This window comes from Thermobia domestica, chromosome 4 (genome assembly GCF_964235325.1).
Source record: "Thermobia domestica chromosome 4, izTheDome1.hap1.1, whole genome shotgun sequence".
NCBI lineage: Eukaryota > Metazoa > Arthropoda > Insecta > Zygentoma > Lepismatidae > Thermobia > Thermobia domestica.
Window position 1 is genome coordinate 309,715,717 of NC_137457.1, and position 22,758 is coordinate 309,738,474.

The following is a 22,758-nucleotide window of genomic DNA, read 5'->3' on the forward strand; positions in this document are numbered from 1 at the left end:
GAAGTTCAAATAGCTGTCACCAGATGGCAGATTGTATCGGCTAGGCTGCATGGATGTCGCTGGGCATGAGGAGATACATCAACTGTGAACTGCTTGAAAATGTATGCGTATAGTATATTTATAGTTTCTGAAGAAAAAAAAACTTATTTGGCGAGTGGTAAGGTGAGTATTCCATGCATCAAAGAAAATGAGTGTGAAGAAAAGGTGAAAAAAAAAAACGTTCAGCAACGTATCATTCCTTGCGTCGGTTGGTGAGCAAATTGTGAGGTTCAAATCTGAGCGCTGATATCTCTTGATGTTCATAGATCCTCTACTTCTTAGTGGTGTTATGCTGCATTGAGGTACGGAAAGGGGTTGTGGGGAGATAAATTTTTAAAAATAAATAATAAAGGGGAAAAAGGAATAATGGTTCAAGTTATCTGAAACATGTGACTGTATATGTGTATCTAGGATGAAGATTAAGAAACGGTGTATATCAGAAGGGGCAAAAACTGAAAAATATAGATGTTATAATATAAAGAAATAGGAATTGTAGCGAGAATTTGGCAAACGAACACAGATTCTAAGCCGTGCGAAAATGTAAACATGAAAATTTCCAAGATGGCTGCCATGACGCTATGAGGGAGGGATGGGAGTTTTCGCAAAGGCTGTCGGTATATTAATGGCCGATGTTTGTTTACAAACAGAAGGATAGGAGCAAAACGAATGACAAGTTATAATAGCTGTTTTTATTTTTTGGAGGGGGGCACAAGAGTTCAAAAACAAGGATAATGATATTGGGAAAGTAACATTTGATTAAAATAACTATTATTAGGCTTTTGAAAGGCGATTTCAAAGTCAAGGTACCTAAACGTGGATCCAGTGGCGTCTCGGGGGGTTGGTTTTACAAAATAGTGGAATTGTGGAGAAGATTTGAAAATAAGGAAAATTAGAGTGAGATGCGGTAAAGTTATTATCCGAAGACTTACTTCCGATGAGAAACAGGGTTGGCATTATAGGTAAGAATATCAAGGTATCGTAAAAAAAATTCAGGGAACATAAATAAAGGAACTGTCGTTATTTGAGGACTGGGAGGATGGTTTCTATGAAAGTCTGAGAGTGATCATAGCATTTCAGTAGAGGTGGATAGGAGGTATCAGTAAAATTGGGACAACAGAAAAACAAAAAAGAAGAAAAACAAAGAAATAATATTAGTATAAGTACTTCATATTCATGATCTGACCAAATGCCCAAAATGTCTAAACAATTTCCTTAATATCATAATCTAAAGGGGCGGGGGGGCTCATTATTTCCAACATAAACCTAACCTATTTCCTGATTAGGTTGGGAATTTAAGGTAACTAGAGTTTGGATTGGGTTTAATCACCCAATACTCGATTGTGTTAGTAAAATTATATTGGAAATAAAAATTGTGTGTGTGTGGGGGGGGGAGAAGGTCTCTAAATTCATAAAAATAGGTATGTCCGGTAATGATTCTCAATTTTATATGGTCGTGCGTATATACGTTCTAATATCTTTTTCTAGATGCTGTTTCGCAAAATGCGTGAATTGCTCGACATCTCAGTTTCCGTATCCGCTTTTAAGAATACACTATATAGTTGGAAATGTACGAAGATTTTACGTTAGAATTCTTTAATTCCAAGACGGTAGAAGGCGGCGCTATAATCTCTGTACCAAAACTTCCCTCACTAACTATCAATTCTGCTGGAGGAGGAGGTAAACTCAAATTTGACACTGAATGTGCATCATCATTTATGTTCGAAATGGTGAACTTTTCTGGGGCCACTTTAGGTACTTGATCTCTTTCTTCAGTCCTCTCGTTACACTTATTCTCAAAACTCTTCGTCTGCAGTGGCGTATCATCACCAATTTTTTTCATTAAACTTTTCATTACTCTATAGAGCAAAATTAAACTGACAATTGCAATAACGGTTTGCACAATGTGTAAAAAGTAGCTCAATTCTTGCAAGGAAAATTCCGTAGACGCACTACATTTTCTACAAAACCATATAAAATTGAAAATCCCATGTTCTCTTATCAAATAAATAAGTAGAACAGTGATGATAATATTCCAAATAATAATAATTCCTGGTATAAAATATTCATGCTTATAGATAGGCATCTTAATGGGCGTCTGGTCAATTATCGAAAATGCTGATATATATTCATATGTCGGATCGAAGAACTCCAAACATCATTAAGTAAAGATGAAACATTAAAAATTCATTCCCTTTATACGTAGATAGTAATAGCATCAGATCATTAGAGACTAGCTGGCTCGGAAAAAGATGTAAAAATACAGGTTCTGTAAGATCATTGTCGAGACACGGAAAATCCGATCTGACGAAAAGATTTCTCTCCGCAATTAATTTAGTATTGCATGGTATTCGAATTTTAAGGGCTCCGTATAATCTGGCTTGTTCTGGAACTCGAATAGTAGACACATTTTTCTAGTCTTCAAAGTTAGAAAATCTGGCGGGTGTGTTAAAACAAACTCATGCGATCCAATGTCTATAATCTGTGCCTCTTTCGAATCATAGCACGTATGGTCACAATTGTGTAATATTTCCCTGACTGTACTGGCAACGAAAGCTGCGTGAGCACAATTTATTAGACGAGATCGTGTCACAGTGTGTGTAGGTATCTTACATAACGTTGATTGGCTATAATGACAAGCAAGAAGGCTTGTTCCTGTTATTGGTATAAGATCTTTTTTATCTTGAACTACTATAACTAAAGGTTGGATATCCACGGTACAAGTTTGGTTATATACAGCAAACGGAAGTGGCTGCACATCATATAACTCAAACGAAGGCTGTATTTCAACGATCGGAATTTTCATCTGTAGGTAAATGTACGTGTCGGTGATTGAACAAGTCAAAACATTAATTGAATGATACATCTCCAATAACGACGTATCTATGGCTAACTTATATCCATTTTTCAAAATGATATTCTCAAATTCAGATAAATGTGCGTGCAACACTTTATAAGGAATTATATTAGGGTTCAGCCTAGCATCTGTACACATCTGAAATGTCAGATCATATTTAAAAATTTGTAAAAACTGTACAAACTGCGATAAAATCGAATAAAACTCTTGAACGAATAAAACTCTTGAATGTATATAAGTTGCATGCTAATGCACCTCAGAGAGTCAATTGTGTATACATACTTTCTCTCATTTCATTCCGTGTATATGTATGTTCTTCCAAAACTCTTAGAACAAAGAAACGCGATTTTATGAAAGCTAAAATTAAGGAACTTGAAGATAATAGTAAAAATAAAAACATCTGGGACATGTATAGGGAATCAACGAATTTTAGAAAGGCTATCAACCTCGTGCTTATATATTGAAGAAATCTGACGGTACAGTTCTCACAGGCACGGATACAATCTTAAATAGATGGAAAGATTTTTTTGACGATTTGCTGAACACACAACCAAAAACTAGTGTGCGTGGAGAAAAGGAGATACACACCGCAGAACCGTAGGTTCCAGAACCCAACCGAATAGAAGTAGAAACCGCTATAAAGAAACTAAAGAAACACAAATCTCCGGGTGTAGATGAAATTCCGGCTGAGTTAATTTTAGCTGGAGGCGAAAAACTGTGGAACAAGATACACAAACTCATTCACCTTATCTGGAACAAGGAAGAATTGCCACAAGAGTGGAAAGAATCAATCATTGTTCCAATTTACAAGAAAGGCGACAAAACTGACTATAATAATTTTCGAGGCATTTCTCTTCTGTCAACATCCTATAAAATCGTTTCAAATATTTTATTAGCAAGACTGACCCTAAACGCAGATGAAATTATTGGAGATTATCAGTGCGGATTTAGACGAAATCGATCAACTATCGACCAAATATTTACCATTCGCCAAATACTCGAAAAAAAGTAGGAATACAATACCCCGGTACATCAACTATTTATTGATTTTAGAAAGGGGTACGACTCGGTTAAGAGAGAAACATTATACAAAATTCTTACAGAACTTGGAATACCGAGAAAGCTAATTAGATTAATTAAGATATGTTTAAATGAATCCCAAAGTAAATTCCGGGTAGGAAAATTTTTGTCCACGAGCTTTCACGTAGAAAATGGTTTGAAACAAGAAGATGCGTTGTTGCCATTATTATTTAACTTCGTTCTGGAATACGCTATAAGGAAAATCAAAGATAGCAACCAGGGCCTTATTCACCAGGTTATGGCATATGATGATGTAAATTTAATAGAAAGAAATGCAGAGATCTTCTTAAACGCTTGCAGGGACATGGGTTTAGAAGTAAATGCAAAGAAAACTAAATACATGGAAGTGCATCGGTACCGGAATACAGCAAATTATGGATGCCTTAAAATATTAAATAATACTTTTGATAAAGTAGTTTCAAATATCTAGGATCAATATTAACAGAAGAAAATCATATTCACGGAGAAATTAAATGTCGATTAAAAGCAGAAAATTCGTGTTACTATTCGGTTCAAAATCTATTGTTGTCGCGAATTCTGTCGAGGAATTTGAAACTTAAAATATATAAAACGATAATCATGCCTGTTGTTTTGTATGGCTGCGAAACATGGTCACTTACTCTGAGGGAAAAACATAGACTGAAAGTATTTGAGAACAAGATCCTGAGACAAATATTCGGAACTAAGAGGAACGGGAATGGGGAATGGCAGAAAGGTCATAACGAGGAACTACATAATTTATATGGTTTACCCAACATTGTTAGGGTCGTCAGATCTAGGAGGCTTAGGTGGGCTGGTCATGTAGCTAGAATGGAAGAAAGTAGACACGCTTTCAAACTCTTGACTGGAAGACCAATCGGAAAACGACCATTAGGATGACCTAGGCGCAGATGGCAGGGCAATATTAAGATGGATCTCGCAGAGATAGGAATACAAAGTAGAAATTGGATGCAGTTAGCTAAGGATAGAAGTCAGTTGAGAGTTTTTGTGAACGCGGCATTGAACCTCCGGGTTCCATAGGCCATAAAGTTAGTTAGTTATATGTATGTTAGTTGAATTGCTTCTTGTATATGCATGTGATTTACGTAATGCCTAGAGCCCTGTAACAGCAACAGGTTTTCTTTCTTGTTTTAGCAGTCATACTAGCAGGCAAGTATTTCTTGGACTTAAGCCAAATGTATCTCACGTTTAACTTCCTGTTTTCTATCTCGGCTTGAGAAAGACTAATTTCCGCCGAAAAATGTAACGGAGCGTCTTCCTGTTCATTTTTGATTCACAATCATCGCTCACGCAAATTTCTGAATATACGACTTCAACTATGCAAATGAAAAACTTTTAACGTTTTTCAGCTAACATTAGCAAGAAACTGTTTGTAGAAAGTTCCACTAGATGACAGCCAACGTTAGTCAATTATAGTTGAAAGAAAGTGTGTAGGGTTACTATCACTTTAGGCTTGGAAATTCATCTTTCATTATTGCACCCAATGGAAAACTATTAATCATAGACATAATAAAGTAAATATTTTCGAACTAGTTTTAATGAATGAATTTATTTAAGACATATACGGGGAGCGACAGAATAGCATTTATGATGCCCATGAGAACTTACTTTCTAAATTTCATATATGTTAACATAATAATTAATTACAAGTTTGGATACTCATAGTGAAACCGTTTACTGATTTCGTTCTCAATAGAAAATAGTGACTTTCTAAACAGTCCATTGATCATAGTTCAGAAAAATAAACAATTATTAATTTCGAAAAAGACTTGTTTTGTTGAAAGTTTTTGATTATTACATTGAAATTGTTGGTAAGAATAAATTTCTTCTTAGGTTTCATACTAACATCTCATTTCTTTTTAGCAAAATTTTATAAATTTGTTTTTTGTTTTTAATAGTCTCGAATTTTGTTAAGTATATCATTGATTTTGTTAACAATACCATTTGCATTTTGATTTGTTAATTCGCCGTTCATTAACTTAATTTGATTATGCTCATCTTTAAACAACTCAACTTGATTCACCATATATTATAATGGTGTAGAGGCCGGTTATTTTGGCAGAACCAAAAGCAAGTGAAGGTGTAATAATTGAATACACTGTAACGGGAATAAATACATTAACAAACCCTGTTGAAGCAAATAGTAGAATTGATAACATAATAAGAGTAGTATAAACACAATTCTCTTAAACTTCCTTAATTTCTTGTTAATAATTTCTCAAGACTTAATATGGTATCCTCAATTAACGCAAATAAATTCTCTCGTGAAACGGCATCTGGAATATTCATTTGTTAAATGAATTTTTTGATATTTATTATAAAAGCACATAGAATCTAACAAATCTAAAAAAAAAAAAAAAACATAATTGACTATATTTTGTCAGTCACCTTTTCTTTATCTACATCGTATTCAACGTTCTTCTTGCCAATCATAACAACATAAATTGTTTTATGTGGTACATCAATTTCAAAATAAACAGTCAATTTCAGATTACTTCTATCAGTTAGTTACTGATTTGTATTTACCTGTATTAATTATAAACATCGATATACTTTCATAGAACTCTTCCAGCTAATAACACATCTCAGTGTTTCCAACTGTAACCCTCTTATATATAGTATACATTTCATATGCTTTTAGATATTTGTTTTCCTAAATATAAGTTCAAAAATTCTAAAGGAAAAAAGTCCGTACGTCTATTTTGAAAATAGTTATTCTGGATTTTAGAATGATCAAAGTAGTTTGAATCTCTTCTTTGATTATCATTTCTGAGATTCGAAAAAGGCAATTGCGAAATTAGACATATCAAATTCATTTCAGTTAAATTGTGTGGTGAAAGCGAATTCTATACACTTGCCTGTGACTGTCTTCTGTAAACATTGATATATATGTTAAAGGAAATAAGAATCTTACCCTCTTTTAACATGTTGGGTCTTTGCAAGGTAGATAGTTAGGTTTATAAATAACAACAGGCATTCTTAACTACATATTTGTAATCCGTACTTTACCTGGATGTGGCTGATCATTTTCATATATTTCATCCTCTTTGTTTTCCAAATAGCAAATTCATTATTATCAGAACCACTTCTTTTAAATGTATATTTTAATCTTTCTTTCCACATAATATCTTTATAATCAGAACAAAATCCTAGAAAGAGTCTTAGCAAAAACACTATTTCCTCATCTGTTTTTATCCAAGTAATTCCTTGCCATCCACATTCATCACGATGATTTGCTTCTAGTTTTGAAATCGTACATGTATTTATAGCTATCGAAGTTAAATCAGGATGATCTATAATACTCAAAATCTGCCCATGCTTACTAACTAGTACTTGAAAAAACAAACGTGGGAAGAAATTATTATTGACTCTAATACTTTGAGCAGTAGTATTTTCTGCATCATTGTCTGTCTCCCTTATTTCAAAAGTTACATACATATCAGCATACGAAGGTGTAAAACCATCACCTGTATCAATAGCAAACTCAACAGATCTGTTTGGTTTATTTAAATTTTCGGTTGTCTTTTGATTAGGCATAGAAAAATTGTAATGCATATGATTCTATCTTCTCCATATTTGTTATAAGGAAAAAACTTTTTTATGGATTTATATTAACGCTCACTAAACTTAAATATACTTTCTCCAAACATCTTTATTTATATTTTGTTCGCTATTAATTTCTGGAAAACTACATTCATCTGTAAACATTTTTAAAACTGTAATACATAAATGCCCCAGAATATCTCGTTAAAATGGTGTATGTGATGGCTACTGTACTTTACATTATTATGACCAAGTATTTTATGAGCCTTTTAGTGGATTACCTAGAAATGAATCAAACATACATGCTATTTCCTTCTTTGCAATAACAAATCCAATGTGTTCCTATATTTTTACATGTATCAGAATTAACAATATCACGCTCATTCTCCTTCGGCTCTTTACGCAATTCATACTCATAAATACATCTCTAAAACGCCTTATCTTAAACAGTTTAACAAGATGTGTTAGATTTGAGTTACTTAGATGTTTAATTTCTTTTTCTTTACTCTTTTGGGCTTTGCGGTTTCTGGAACCTCACCATCTTCTTTCTCTACCATTGCTAAGTTATGTTTTCTTGTTTTTCTAATCCTTTTTGTTATTTTTTTTGCATCATCTATCGTTTTGATTATAGTAGCAAATCTACTAGCAGCAGAACCAAGAGCACTTAGTAAAGCTAAAATGGTTAGAATAGTAAGTATAAAACCTCCATAATCAATTTTATTATCATTTGTCTTCATTTCTTTGTTTATTTCTAAACATGTGCTATAGAAAGAGATAAAGACGTACATTGATCTTTACTTAAGTTTCACTTCTTTTTTATTTGTTTCTTTGTTAAAAGCTGATCAATTTAATTAAGTTTTTGTTAGGAATTATAACTGTAAAACTACTCAATTTTGTATTTATATTTGTTATAAAATTCAAAAAAAAAAAAAAAAAACCCACAAAAATTAAACACAATACATATTTAACAACTCAAATACTTATAAACCTAAACTAAACCTTACTTTTTTATTCATCGCTAATGCAGTACCTAAAGCTGGTAAACGTTCTGTTATGAAGTTTGCATCATTAGCAAACCTATTTCCCATGCATTTTTTCTGATTCTTTTTCTGTAATACGTCTAGATGTTGTATTTTTATTATCTCTTTAGTAGATGTCATGTTCTTTACAATCTTCGTCTAATGGATTTATACAATAATCTCCTCTTCCTAATTTTTCTTGTAACTTAGTACCCGGCAGTAAACCGATAAAGTTTCCCTGAAGGCTGGCCTGTATATTAACGGATCATTGGAGCTGGTCACACTCTTCAACACAACACCCGTTCAGTCATTCAAACGGCTCCATATTAGACTGATCATTTTTGTAACTTAGGAGCTCGTCTACGGATTATCCAATCCTAACCGTTATTATCATTGTGTTCGGTCATTACCCGAATTCCCCTAAAAGTTTCCAAAAAGAGGTGGTAGATTAGGCTCTAAAAACTTTTTCGTTAGAAGGTGTGTATTGACATGCTCTTTTAAAACATGACAGCGGCCCAAAGTTGACCGCAGTGCGAATATGCTGGAATATGCATCTCGAATAGAAGTGTATTAATCAAATCATTTAGTAATCCTTTTTCATACTTCTCAATATTCCAAAATTTTGGTGGTAGCGTGTTCAATATCTTTATCAAATAACCTATACCCTTGGAATCATTACGAATAAATTGTGAGAGTTTAGAATTAATCATATACATTATACTTACTTTCTCATTATAAAAGTTATTTCCAGTTCTTTTCTCTCCATCTATAACAACCTATACATCAATTAGTTTCTTACATTATCCATCCATATGTATTACTTAGATAGTTCGTTATATATCCTGATTCTATCTCTTGTTTTCTTTCTTGTTAGTGTTGGACCAAAAGTTGTTTTATATATATATCATAAATAGGTTTGATAATTTCCTTATATTTTTCACTTTCACTAGATCGTTGTTTTCCTGTATTTGGATCATTGTCATGAAATGCAACATTAGAATCAATTACTATTTGTATATATATATTTTTTTAGATAATAATCGTTGTAGTTTTCTGGGTGATTTGTTGTTAATAATTCCCATAAACCTTCGGTTCCTGTATAATGTTGATAATTAATGGTCAAATCATCACCATTGATCTTAACTTCAGTATCTCCTACCATGTTTATTATTTTCCTTTTTTCATTATATGCATTTATTCCAAATGTCTCTATCTGTTGTCGCATAATATTTTGTAGCAATTTCACCAAAATGTGTTTCTTAACAATTGGTTCTACTCCTTCTACTTTATACTTAATTTGGTTTTTCATGTGTTTTATTTCTTCTGTTTTAGGTGTATCACTTTCACTTATTGAACTATTATACATACGAGGTGTCACTAATAAGCTTGGGTCTACTTTCGCACTTTTATGTACAACTGGAACTAACTCTTGAATTAGATTTTTATTTTCTTCTGCTACTTATGATATATTTTGTCCTAAATTTTTAATTGCATCGATAACAGGCTGATCTTCTTCTTTATAATTCTCATATTTACTTTGATTAGCTTGTTTAATTCCCTTAAATCTTTCAACAAGTTCTTGCCTTAACTGAATAAATTTCTTAGCTATATTAACATCCATTTATTATACAAAGAAAATAAAAGAAAACATAACACAACAAAGCATTTACGTACATCTACGTTTAAATTATAATTTTAGATACTCTTTTATTTTATTTCTGTATTTACCATTATTTACTTTTCTAGTCATATCTATTGTTAAGAAACCATGTTCTTCTCCCCAACACTTATTACACAAAAATTGTAATTTTTCAAACGACATATCAGACCCAACTAATTTATCATATATGTATTTTAAATTCACATTGTCCTGTCTAAAGATACAAAGAAAGTATAAGTAATCTCTGATTAATTGTTTACTACTTCAGAATAGGTTTGTCCGAGATAAAAAACAGTATAAACCTTTATGACGACATCGAGTAAAGTATTTTCTTACATTGTTTTGTTCTTTTAAAATGAAATCATCAAACACTGCCACAGAATCATTCTCACATTCAGCTAGTGGAATAATTTCTTCGTTATTTCCTCTTACTATTGCCACTGTATCTTTAGTATCACGTTCTATATCTCGAAAAAGTTGTATTAGTTGTTGATATTTAGGTTGATTGGGACTTTTTGAATAGATATAAACATTCCATATTTTCCATATTTTAAGCAGTTAGATGCCAAAAATAATTAATCAATCATTAATATTGTTTTCCCGCAAGAAATAAGATCCGCTATTAAACATTTTATATCACCAGGAAGTAATACACCATTCTTCTTTCTATTCGTTGTTTATTCTGTTAACGTTACTTTATCTCCATTATCCATTTTATTTTATTATATAATAAACAAAAGCATTTAATTTAAATGGTCATTCATCTGTACTAAGCATGCCTCTGCACTATCCATTTGAAAACGATTTAGAAATACCTCTTGCAGGATTTTACACAAATATATTTAACACGAAACATTACTGAACAATTAATAAATTAACACTTAATTAGTATACAAGAAAGATCTTATTACTAGGTAATTGATACCTTTCGCAGAGCAAATCACACTTCAACCTTGTCAATATTATTTAAAAGAATTAGAAAAATAGATCAATTAGAATGCATTTCATCAATATTTAGGAGATAGAGTTAAATTTCCCGAAGACAGAAAGAAAAATAGAGTTAAAATATTAAGCAAAAGCTGTGACATAATATTAGATACCATTAATGCTGAATTAGGTTTCAGTGAGAAGAATTAACCTGCCAGAAAAGAATATTATGTTGGAGATAAGTCACCGAAGTTCCATGCATTTGATACTATAAAATATTCACTTTGATTTAGAAGGTATGATTTTAAAACACAATGACACAACGCATATCGAAACATTTAGTTAAACAGATTAGAACAAATGCACAGTTTAGAGAACCAATCATATATCAGGGTAAACAAAAAATATTTTTCCCAATACTCCGCAAAAAAAAAAAAAAAAAAAAAAAAAGTATAAAAAGTTTCAATTCGTAGATTAGAATGGTGATTTAATTGTTTTTGGTAGATCTCGTATCACTGTTCTTGCTATTCAACAATCTTTCTTTATATAGTAACTACGGATGTCTTTGGTAAAATTAAAGTAGGGCTCCCTTTAATAAAGAGAAATTAGAACTATTAAAGAATTTAAGTACGTCTAGAAACCCTAGTGATCTAGATAACGATTTTACAACAAATAATACAACATGGATTGATTTTAAAAATGAAATACTTTTTAATGTACGGCCATTCCATGCAAAAGTGAACCTTGTAGTGAAATTTTCATGTTGTTGGTATTTAACTGAAAATATGCCTTAAGTCAGCGAAGTATGTGTATCATTGAGTGCAAGAAAAATAAACGCAATTAAAATTTATTTTGTCCAATTTTGGCAGTTTGAATTTACTGAACTGCCTGTGCATTGCCGGGAAATATTTCAGGCGTTTGTTGGCAACACTTATTTATCCATGTGACTGACCTTGAGAAAACAACGCTTTGAGGGAAAAAGTCACTGTCTGTTGTGTGTATGATGTAGTATTCGGCAGTGAATTATCACTTCTGATTCTCCAAGAAATAGCTCAGCACTTAAAAGTGTTTCGCATGTCCCGTCCGTAAAAAAAAGGTAAAGAAGTTCTTTTTATGTTCTGTAGAATTTATAATAACGTTCTGAAAACACATATGTAAAGGAAGAAATGTAATTTCAATTTAATTTCAAAGTGTGAACAAAGAGTGATTTATATTTAACAAATAAACGAATTAAGAAAATGTGTACCGTCCGTAAGAAGTACTCGATACAGTTACTATTTGTTGTCATCACTGGAAGGGGGGGGGGGATACAATCCTCAGCAATGAAACTATACAAAAGGTTCAAGATTTCTACAGCCGTGACGACAGAAATAGGCAAGCTCGTGGAAAGCGCGATTTTAAGAGCGTTAAAACTGATAATGCAAAAATTAAGAAACAAAAGAGACACCTTTTAATGACAGTAAAAGAAACATTCGCTTTGTTTCGTACAGAGTATTCTGAAATTAAGGTAAAGAAAAGTAAGTTCTACGAATTGAGACCAACACACATTATGCTTAATACTAATATGCCACATAATGTTTGTGTCTGTAAACTTCACGCGAACTTCAATTTCATTGTGAGTGAACTGGCCAAGGCAATACATGGTTTTCCTAAAACCGCCAAAGATCTTAAAGGACTTTGCTGTGATGTGACCAACGAAAATTGCATGACGGGAAATTGCCAGCTTTGTACAACAGATCTTTCAGCTTTCATTGGTAATGACTGTGATTTAAGTGAAGAAATTACTTGGAAGCAGTGGGTTGATGTGAACGGACATCCAAATCGTTGTACTGTCCATGGGACTGGTACAGATGCAGTAAATGTGATATGAGAAAGCTTGTTAAATTTTAAGACTCACTGCTTTGTTAAGATGACCGAAGAATTTTACTTTCCAATTAAAAGAGAAATGGAAGTGTGGTGAAGTTGTTCTGCAAGTAGATTTTGCAGAGAATTATTTCTGTGTGGTACAAGACGAAATACAGAGTGCACACTGGAACCAAACTCAAGTCACTATTTTTCCTGGTGTAGCCTGGATGAAGAATTCAAAGCACTGCTATGCGATTATAAGTGACAATACGAGTCACGGCAAGTCCTCTGTGTGTGGGTCTTCTTGAAAACTTTATTTACTGACTTAAAGGCAAAACACAAAATCGAGCATGTGAATGTTTTCTCAGATGGCTGTGCGAAGGAGTTCAAAAATAAATTTACCCTGGCAAACATGTGTATGATAAAAAATGACTTTGGGGTGACTGGATCTTTTTTGCAACTTCTCGCGGGAAAGAAGCCGTGGACGGTGTAGGAAGCACACACAAGAGAATGGTGTGGGAAAGGGTTAAGTCTCGACAGATGGAGGTTTCTACAGCAAGGGAATTTTTCAAATGCTGCACTGAGTTTTGTAAGCCCGACGGAATTCAGTTATTCTTCGTCGGTGAAGAAATTGTAAGTGAACACAGAGATATTCTCGAGAAAAGGTGGACCCATGTTTGTTCTATCCCGCAAGTTCAGTTTCGACATTATTTTCGCCCTGTTGATGAGCGTCAGATTGCAACCGGAAGAAATGTTCAATCTGAGACAAGGTGTTACGAAGTGTTAAAACACGCTGAGCTAGAATCTTCAGATTTAGATCCAAGTGAAGAGATTGAAGACCATTCGAAAGGAGCGGAAGTGAAATTCAGTGATATTTACTCGGATTCCAGATAATAATGTGAAACCCCCAATAAGTTAAGCAGAGAGACATCAAAAGTAGCCAAATTGGCTAAAGTGTTCGGAGAAATTAATTCACACACAAACAATTGTTGTCACTTAAGGTGGTGTTGAGAAAAATGATGTTATTGAATTTTTGTACGTGATTCCGAGTTTGCTAAATATTTTAAAATGTGAATTCAACTATTTACATTCAAGTGAAAAAATCTGTGAAGTTACAAGTCTCATCCAGTCTCCTTGTCTTAATATCGTAGACCAGACGGAATATTTATAGTTTTCTAATAATATTGCAAATCTAAAAGAGTAATATGCTATGCACTTGCTACATGTAGTTGTTAATTTTTAAAGGAGTTCAAGTGCATAATTCCCTTCTGTTTCTCGAATCTGTAAACATTATGTCTAGTTTTAGTTCTTTTGTGGGTAATAACTCAGTTCAGACAGTAAAGATTGTTCCATGAAGTCGTTTTTAGCAATTTTTTTGTCCCGTCCGTAAGATAATTCTTGGTCTTGTCCGTAAGATTACTGACTTTTTTTATTGAGTGAAATATAAACTTTCTCAAATAAAACGTGAGGCAACATGTAGGTAAATAGTTTAAACCCAACAGAAAAAAATAAGCTTGCTTAAATTTTGCAATTCGCAGAAAATCACACTCAAGTTGACGTCTACAACATGATGTCCAAAAAATGTCCCATCCGTAAGTTTAGTTACTGATCATCGTAAAGACGGTAAAATCGATTTCTGTTATTAAAAAATAAGGTTAGGTAAAAGAAGCCCAGCTACCAATCTTAAGATATATAAACAATCCTGTATATTTTTTTAATTTTTTTTGGTTATAATCGTGAGTTAAAATGTCCCGTCCCTAAGAATGGAATGGCCGTGTACCTGATGCGATTAATCAACAAGATGTAGTAATTTAGAACAACTTGAGAAAATAAACAAAAATCTAGAAAGTCATAGAAAAAAGTTTGAAGGTGTATTAAAATCATTACAAGAAGCATACTTAAAGAAAGATGTATCAGAGATGAGAATGGAATTATCAACTAAATTCAATTTTGATACAAGATTTGTATATATAGACGTCGGAAATAGACGACTAACTTATTTACGTGATGCAATTGAAAATGTTGCTGCTGTAACATTAGGTCAGCTTAAGTCAGCATTAGATAAATTTGTTACAGAAGAATATTTCCAAACATCAAGGAAGCAAATATGTTCATTATGAAGAAGGAAACTATCAATTTATTATGTCGATTGAGAACGAAAAGCGTTAAAGATCCAAATTTTAGAATATTCAAGCTATATAATAGTTACAAATTTCTCCATAACGGTACAATAATGCATATAGAATCATATCCTAATAAATCCCATCTAAATATATATTTAGGTGATGATAATTTGAAAAATTTACCTTTCTGCTTCAACGAGGAAAATATAATTACGATTAAACCAAAAGAGAGCGCTGCTATGAAAGAAGGACAATTGCCATTTGTTATTATGTACATAGAAAGAGAACTTTAAAAATTTTCTTTATAATAAATAGTAATAATGATTGTGTTAATTTTAAGAAATGAAGAGATACAAAAAAAGGTGCGAACAGAATAGAGCGAACGAAAAATGGCAGATGTATTAAGATGGGAATGTGTAGCGTATGTGGTATTAATAAAACTTAATTCGTTTAAAAGAAAGATTGACTAGAAGAACGAAAAGGTGTTGGAGAAGACATTATAGAAGAAATTCACCAGCCCGCAACAAAAAACTATCTAGGTTGTGTTGTTATAAAAGGTATTGATGATCTCTGGCAAGCTGATCTTGTATAAATGGATAGTGGAGTACTAAAAGGTGTTTCCAAATTAAACAAAGGCTATTTAAGTATTTAGTAACGATTATTGATGTGTTCTCGATATATGCGTTTGCTGTTAAAGATAAAAGTGGTAAGAATGTTACAGAAGCGTTTGAGTCAGTATTAAAAATGAGAAAACCCAGTAACTTGCAAATTAATCATGGAAAATAATTTTATAACAAAAACTTTGGAGAGTTGATGAAGAATATCAATCATCACTCAACTTATAGTGGTAAATAGGCTTCCATCGTAGAACGCTTGAACAGAAATCTTAAACAAAACATATGGGAAAAGTTTACTACGCAAGGAAATTATAAATGGACAGAGATATTACAAGAATTCCTTAGTGGTTATAATAATAGGGTACATAGAACAATTGGTAATAAAAAGAATGAGCAAATAATATTAGAGAATATCTATAAGAAAGAATATAAGCGTGTTAAACCTAAATCTAAAATTGATGATTATATTGATATAAGCAAATCTAAAGGTTTGTTTGAGAAAGTATATACACTTAACTGGTCAACAGAAGAATTTCATATAAAAGAGGTTATTCCATCCAATCCACCAACATACAGAATAAAAGATTTGGATAACGAGGATGTACAAGGAAGGTTCTATGAACAAGAATTATTGATGAACTAAATATAAAGATGAATATCATGTTGAAAAATATTGCGTGAAAAAGGTAATAAGATATATGTTAAATAGATAGGGTTTGATGTTTCCCATAATAGTTGGATAGATAGAGATAATGTTGTATTGTAGTGTTTGACCTTTTATTGATTATTACCTATATAAATGGTCCCGCAGGCCTGACTCAAATATCAAAACATTTAAAGAGTATACTGAAAAATCATTCAGACACTTAAAGAGCTATTCCTTTATAGATATTAACCGTAAAAATGAAATGAAAGATTTTATATATAATAAATATGAATATTATGGATAACACTCTTAGTTTAAACGATATTTGCTACGAACAATTTAAAGATAACTATTGGTATGTTTTATTGGTAATTTTAAATTTATCATAGATAACGAGACGGGATACTTCAACGCTATTAAGTTGTGTCATGACGGTTATAAGAGATTTGATAAATGGTTTCAGAATACAGAATCACAGGAGTTGTTACAGTATTACGAAAAGCATTAGCTTCCTGTGATTCCAGGAGGCTACAAAAACAATCTTACTATGTAAAACCAGTTGGAAGCTCAGAAATAATGAACATAATCTCTGGAATTTATATGTATAAAAAGTATTTCTCGCTAGTGCTGTTTGGATATCTAGAAGTTTATAATAGGTGTTACGGTATTATTGAAGATTATTTCACTCAAAACTTTAAGCAATGTCAAGAAAACATCGAAAAATTAGAATCAAAAGTAGAAGAAATTGAATAATTAACGGAAAAGTTAAGAATTCAAAACGACGCGTTAAAAGAGAGAACCGCACAATATACCAATGATATTTCAAAAGATAACTGTCTGATCATATACAAGAAAGCATGAACTACATGACCCTTTCTCTTATTGCAGTATCAGATGTCAGAAGAAAAGTTTATACAAACCTCTTAAGGAAGCGTACGGAAAATATCCACATCATGAGGTCATTTACGATAAATTTAGATACCCTAAAAGTGTTAAGCTGTTTAATCTAATGCAACTAAAACTAGATATTCGTAAAGGTAAGAGTAATGAGTTTTGGACACCATTATCAGAAGAAGAGCCAGTTAAAGAAATTGATTACTTATGTGATTGGTTATTGTGTGTTTAAATATTTTGTCAAGGTGGTGGTAGAGTCAAATGAATTATTGGCTAAAATCAATTTAAATTTTTCTTTCCATGGTCATAATAAAAATGAAACATTTTATGAATATTGTTGTATTGTTGAAAAGAGTGTGTGTGCACATTATGTTTATTCTCAATTTTCGTTTGATTAGGTGATATATATTGCGTTTGTGTATTATATCTGTGTATATGTCTGGGCAGAAAGAGTGGTGATTCCGGAGGAGTGCTTCTTCACAAACGATATCACTCGATATTAACGTGATTTTATGATTTATTTCGGTGATATATTTTCTCTTAATTCGTTGGAAAATCCGTTAAATTGTTACTTAAACATCGAATAAAAATTTCTGTTGTTTGATCAACACTGGAGGATGGAGTCATCATTAAGCGAAAATAACAATCCAGTACTGCCTTTGTACAGAGTGGCGGCTGATCGGAAGAGGCTTGACTCCAGTTATGATGACGTAGATCTTTTAATCTACAATGATGTTTTCTGCCAATATGGTTACATTCTTGACAGAACCATTTCTGACGTCGGAAGTGTATCACTTATTAACAGCGAAGAATCAGTTAATTTTTCTTACGATGGAAAATATGTATCCTGTCCTCATTGTGAAAAACATCTGGCTAACCACAGAGGACTTGCCATGCACATGAGCAAAAGTCTCCATACTGTCCGCAAGAAAAATAAGCCTTCCATATCAAAACAGAAGCCATCCTTGAATTACAATGCTTCCTCATCTAATGGAATTGAATATGACTATCAGAACAGAAAATACAGATTTCCGACTTTTGCAATCTAATAGTCAAATTAAAATCCTCTTTATCTTTATTAAGAAGAGTCCCAAGAGGTGTTCGGCCATCTGTAGCTACCTCTATTCATGACGTTATCCGTCGTATTATAAACACAAACGAACTAGACGCATGGATGGATCTGTTATTTGTTTATTACATCATTGAAATAAAATATATGCTGTATTTTCATCGATTACTTAAAAGAGGATGACTATAAATATATGTATTTTGCAGCTATGTTCAAAAAATGATCAGGAACAAAGAAATTTTAATGCACTTGATTAGCTAAGAATTATATTATGCTGCACAAACTTGTATTTTATCATATGTATGTTGAAACACATGTAGTTGCACGAAAAGTAGGGTGTTTAAGCATAATATATAAGAATTAAAAGCTGACGAGAATAAATAAAAAGCAACATTTTTGCGTTCACCGTATCTATTCATGAACAATTGCCGTTGCCTAATTATAATCAAAATATTAAAAATTATTATTATTATTATTATTATTATTATAACTGATCAAAATGAATAACAGTTAGCAACTCCTATGGACGCTGGGAAGTATTCTTGGCTTAGTGTTATTCATCCTGCCACGAATCATCTTAGTCACCTTTAAGACTATGGATTCGACACTAATAGCAGCCCTTTTTGATTATGCTCATATCTCGCCCCCTTCCCTCGATATATATATATATATATACATATATATATATATATATCGAGAGACAGAGGGAGAGAGAGAGAGAGAGAGAGAGAGAGAGAGACGAATAAATTTTGAACCACTTCTCCTTTCGCACTATATTCCTAACTTAAGGTAAACCATAAATATTACCTATAACGTTTTTAGTAGCTCACAAATGTATAATGCAAGACATGGCATTACTATTCTATCTCCGTACCACATGAAAATCGATAAAAAATAGTGAACATTATTTAGTTTCTCTCCCAAAATACTAGGTTCTGATCTTGGTACACTTTGTAGTGATTAATTTTTGAAATACAGTGTGAACGTATACGATGAAAGCTATGGCATTAAACAAAACCACCCTGTGCTAGGGGGACATTAGAATGCTCGAATTCTATGTAACCAAGAAAGGGCAGTAACGCAGCAGGGAGAGCCAGACCAGTAACGAAGGTTTGCGTCCGTATGGAGGCGGCGGTGGGTATAACCATAATTGAGGATAGAGAAAAACCCTTTAAAATTTATAAAATCAATGGTTTATGTCCGGCATGGCTTTGGAGGAAATAGCAAATGCCTTCCAAAAAAAGTGCCAAAATGTACTAAATTAGGTTAGATTTTCTTCTTTTCTGTAGTTTTAATTTGTTTACAACTTGCAACAAACTGTTCGCTTGTTTACTAGACCATGCCTTTCACACGATTCGAACAGCTGACAGACCTTATTTTTAATAAGTGGATGATACATAAACATATAAGTCACAATTTTACCATTTACGCACCATTTCAACACTACCTTTTACATTAATCACAAAAAGTGTACCTCCTCGCCAAATGGTCAGTCTGGTCTCCATATATAGTGCCGCTTAGAACATCAAAAGCAACCAATAACCACAAATACCTTCTTAACTTCAACTATTCCCCTCACGATTTTTGGATAAAGTCATCTCTTGTTTTCTGCTAATACTTTAGAAGTCCTTCGGAAAAGTGTGGCTAAGGGTATTCCAGATAAATCGTGGGCAAAGTCTATATATATATATATATAGATAGATAGATAGATAGATAGATAAATATAGATATAGATATATACAGTATAACACATTTCATCTTTGACATTCGGAAACTTTGGGATCCGCTACCAGTTCTTTTACAGAAGTCTCTATTAGAACGGTATCGTAGAGGAATAGTGATGTGTAAATTCCCGGGAAGATAGTTTTCGAGAGTATTCCCTGGGAATATTTCCGGGAAGATTTTCAAAATGGGACTTTTCCGGGAATTTATTAACAATCACAAAGAAAATTGCATTCTAGTACTATATTATGATTTCAAGGTTAAATCCGTTTTTATATTACAGTATTACTGTTGTTCCCAGAGGAGTCTTTAAAATATATATATACTGAACGGTATTGTTATTTCATTTATGTTTTCTTATAATTAGAGAGTACGCATAAATGTATATTTATTTACAATATGTTGTGTGCAAGCAATTATGCGTGAAGAGATGTTGTAGTAAGTACATATGCTTTTAAAGCGATAAACAGTTTTAATTTATATGTAAGTGAATTTTTTAAACTTCACTTTACTACTGACATTATAAACGTATTAATTTTTTGAATGTTATAAACAAATTTGGTTGGGTAACTGCCAGAGGACACATGTCTCACATGTTTTCAACATTTCCACATACATATTTATGTCCACAATATTTCCAAGACACTGACTTATCTTTATAATTTTGCACGTAACACTGGCACACACGACCTTTCTTCCTACCTATTTCTCGAAATTTTATGAGTTAATTCATATGTAAGAGAAGTCCAAGAATTTCTTCAGAGAGAAGGAAGACAATCCGACGTCCATTACTAATGGTACATCGGGGTGTTTTAATAGTAATTCATCTCTATTTCTGCATAATTTCTACATTACTTTAAAAACTGGTTCCTTTTCATCATTTGTAAATTAGTACTTTGCTACTTTTTAGTGCAAATGGAAATGTAACTTAAGAGATCATATTATTTGTTATATAAAATACAGTCAACGATTTGAATTCTTTTAACCTCCAAAATATTTAAAACCAAGAAGTAGAGGAAGGTCTGCCGAATAGGGTCAACGTCTGAATAGGATCAAATTTGCGTTTGACGCTTTTAAATGTAGAACAGAAACTAGCGAATCTGTGCTGCTGTCTGGTGACATTCTTTAGACATAGCTAGTGTTAGAAAACGAAACAAAAAAAAAAAAAAAAAAAAAAAAAAGAAGAATAAGAAGAAGCAACTTGGGAGGTACATTCAGGAAGAAAATCGGGGGCATATTATTTTCTATAAGTTAAGTAAATTGAAAATATAGTTAAGTTAAATTTCAAAGGTAGCTGTTTTATGTTGTTTCCCTCATGTGCTATATCGTATCAGTAAGAAATTTTGTATGAACTTACTTCATAGTGTATATGATCTGAGGTGGTGGAGTAATGCGATGCAGGTGCATGACAGAGTTGCCAATACTCATAAAACAATTTGTTACGGATATGCGTGATTAGGGTCAGTAAAATGTGGGCGAAACGGGTCACACATTTTCGATAACAAAATATATTACAAAAGGATTTAGAATATCATTCTTGGTTTCATGTAGTTTTTAAGCCAGTTCGAGTATATCAATGTTACTAACGTACTAAAGTTACCGTAGTTACTAAATGTATTTAAGTGTACTGTAACTTACCGTAGATACCAACTTGCTAAAGCTACTTACTAACCTAACCGTAAAAAATTTAATGTTACTGATTAATTTTATTTTATATATTTTTCTTTTCAGATGGAGAGATATCGGTGAAAAACACAACAACAAGGGAGAGAAGAACAGACAGTTGGCAATAAAGGCATATAAAGAAAGAAGGAACCAAATACATGCGATAGATTTGTTTAAGGTGCTACACTCTTGTCTGTAGAGGCCACAATATGTACGTGTTCCATTGTGAAGTAAAAAACAACGTTAAAAGCAGACAATGTTTTCAAAAGAGCAAGAGAAGGAACTAGTATCCAAAATTCTGAAGCTGTCTGGATGTGGTTTTGGGTTAGATCATAATGACGTACGACGTGCTGCGTACGTATTTGCAGAAAGTAACGGGTTATAGCACAACTCTTTACGCGTATATCGGATGACTAGTATTGAGTTGTTACAATGTTTTGAAAGTATAATCATCAGAAATCCTTGCGCAAACCAGAAGGACGATCCATTACTAGAAATGGTGGTTTGAACAAAGAAACCGCCGCAAAGAACAAAAAAAAGATCACAACTGCCTGGGAAATATGCAATCGATCGAACATTTTTATCGTCTGATGATGATCTTTTAGAAAATGTTGAAACAAAGTTCTAAGCAATCGGAAGAAAATACAGTGTGAAAATTTTGCTTTGTGTCATACTACGATCCTTGTTTATAAGACTTGTGCTCTTGGATCAGATGTCAAGGTAAAGGAACAGCCGTACAGAATGGTATCATGAAGTTTGCGTCGGAGCTGAAGGTAAATTGTCTTTTATTTGCGGCAGGTGTAGGCATACCTAAGCTAGAAATTTCTATGTGACGAAAGTGTACTCACGTAAAATCTACCCGAGACTTATTACATTCTTCAACATTCGTAGTGAAATAACGTGTATCAGTCTTTATTAAAACATTATTATTATTATTATTATTTACAACAGTAGCTAAATAGCTATCACCTTCTATCTTATGTGTCAGTATAAAGCTAATGTTTATCGTAACTGATACAATGTATAATTTGTATCAGCTACTTTTTTTAAATTTC

At 32.6% G+C, this 22,758-nt stretch overlaps 2 protein-coding genes across 3 annotated transcripts in view; both read right to left on the minus strand.

The window, feature by feature from the left end:
• Positions 1-22,758, minus strand: part of LOC145684292 (uncharacterized) — a 68,635-nt gene that overhangs the window by 44,722 nt on the left and 1,155 nt on the right. The window lies entirely within an intron of this gene.
• Positions 1-22,758, minus strand: part of LOC145684290 (uncharacterized) — a 33,581-nt gene that overhangs the window by 9,508 nt on the left and 1,315 nt on the right. The window lies entirely within an intron of this gene.